The sequence below is a fragment of the Melospiza melodia genome, unplaced genomic scaffold, assembly GCF_035770615.1.
Source record: "Melospiza melodia melodia isolate bMelMel2 unplaced genomic scaffold, bMelMel2.pri scaffold_99, whole genome shotgun sequence".
Lineage (NCBI taxonomy): Eukaryota > Metazoa > Chordata > Aves > Passeriformes > Passerellidae > Melospiza > Melospiza melodia.
Window position 1 is genome coordinate 772601 of NW_026948807.1, and position 2187 is coordinate 774787.

Genomic DNA, 2187 nt, shown 5'->3' on the forward strand with positions numbered 1-2187 from the left:
CGCTCCCAGGAGGAGTCCCTGTGCATTTTCCTCCCCCATGGCTCTGCCCTTCCTGATCCAGCAGCTGTGGGGCAGCAGAGCGGGGACAGTGCAGGGACAGGCCTGGTTCTGACAGGGCTGTTGTGGTTTAGGAATGGTGCTCCCAATTTACTACACCTACTACCAAGACCACGTGTCACCCTAGATTTATATTCCCACCATTGCCCCCCCACACCACAGGGGCTTTGCCTGGCCTGGCCCTGATTGATCTCAGCCCATATTTCACAGTCAGGGATAACCTGGAGATGGTGTCCAGGGTTCACCCTTGTGTGGCCAGTCCAGACCCCCCTGAGGCACTTTAATCCTGGCCGCCCCATCCTCCTGTCTGTTGTTGTGATGCTCTTCAGTGCCCAACTCTTGGGCACGTGAGCATCCACAGGAGGGAGTTTCACAGCCAACTTCTCCCCCAGACAGAGATGTCTTGACCCAGTCCAGCAGCTCAGCTGGGTTTCCCTCTGTGCTCCCAACTGTCCTTTTTCCATGGTTCCAGCCACCCCAGAGAGCATCTCCCACCATCCCTGAGTCAGTGCAGAGGTGCAACGTTGACCATTTCTCTCGCTCAGAGCTCCAGGGATGGTCCCAGTGCTGCAGTGACTGCAGGAAAGGGGACCCCACAATGGGACATTTCTTGGTCAGATACAGACAGGAAGAGTGACAAACTGTCTGTGACTCGGGTTTTGGCCTCGCAGCCCCCGCCGTGGTTTGCAGGGAGCTGCAGTGTGGCTCGGCCCTGGCTGTGCCAGGCAGTGCTGGCCTGGGAGAAGGTGTTGGTGCCAGCTGGCCCAGGGAGCTGCAGCGTGTGGGGAACAAGTTCCTCCTGGCCTCCTGCCCCAGGGTGGCACTGCAGGGCCTCATGGAGCCAAGGGGCCATTGTAGCTCTTCAGGGCCCCATGGAATTAAGGGGACTCTTTGGACATTGTGGGGCCTTGTGGGACTGAGGCCATCGTGACACTTTAGAACCAAGGGGCCACTGTGAAACTACAGGGCCTTGTGGAACTGACACTGAAATCACCCAAAAAGAAACTTTCTAACACAGTTTGAGTATCAAAAAGAATTCATTTTTATTGCAGCACTGATCACTTGGAGGATCCTTCCTCCATTCAAGTGCCCCAAACATCATGCGAACAGAAGTTTTATGACACACACAAGTTCCATATTTATGAGCTATAGAGGTTTTATGACACACACAAGTTCCATATTTATAAGCTATTCCTCTGTGATGCTCTACATCTGGCCTGTAGGCCACACAGTATAAATAATTCCAACTTCATAAGTTATTTATTATATAATTACCTTGCTTATGTAATTCGACCAGTAAGAGCAGGCCCAGGCCATTGGAGACTCAGGCTGCTATTGGCTGGTTAGCTGAGTAGTAACTGGCTCAGCCAATGAGGATTACCTTCATGGGCCTTTTCATCTATATAAGGAAGTTAGATCTCAATAAAGCTGCCTGTTGCTGCATGAACACATACAGTCTAGTCAACTGTCTCCACGGGCAGGAGTTACTCCACTCTCAGGCATGCAGAGTGCTGCCAAAACGTGGCACCACTGAGCACTAGGACGGCCTTGCTGGTGCCAGGAAAGCTCAGCAGCACCTTTTTCTCCCAGCAGCATAACACTGGCACAGGCACTGAGCAGCCACGGGCAGCTGACTACTGCTGGGAGACAAAAACCCCAAAACTGGGGGGTTTACCGGGCAGAAAAAACATGGAGGCACTTTTCTGATGATGCCTACTCTCATCAAGGCTTCATCCAGCAAGAGGAATAGATAAGCTAAACTTATTTCTGGATAAACCACGTCATTTCCACCCTGAGGACCTAAGGCTAGCACAGGAGCCAGCAGAGGCCTTTTAGACAGCAAAACATTTTTGCCCATTTTCCCAGGCTGGCTCACAGTCACACCTCACCCATGTGGCTCCAGAGCTCTTGCTGTATCCCGCGGGCAGGTTATCCCTTCACATCTGCTCTCGCAGGCTCCAGTGCCCTCCCGGAGCACCTCCCCGGCTGTCCCAGCACAGCTCAGCACAGCTCAGCTCGGGGTTCCACACGCGACGGGGCCGGGGCACCTCAGAGCTGCTCCTTCGGGCGGGTCACCGCCATCGGTCATCGGCTGAAGGCCTAAAGAGAGGACAGCAGAAACATCACAAA

At 53.5% G+C, this 2187-nt stretch overlaps 1 non-coding gene across 1 annotated transcript; it reads right to left on the reverse strand.

Moving 5' to 3' along the window:
* Window positions 1-1498: 1498 nt before the first annotated feature.
* On the reverse strand, window positions 1499-1702 carry LOC134414049 (small nucleolar RNA SNORA74). Its single transcript, XR_010026645.1, has one exon. It is a non-coding gene; the product is annotated as a small nucleolar RNA SNORA74 (small nucleolar RNA).
* Between the last annotated feature and the right edge of the window lie 485 nt (window positions 1703-2187).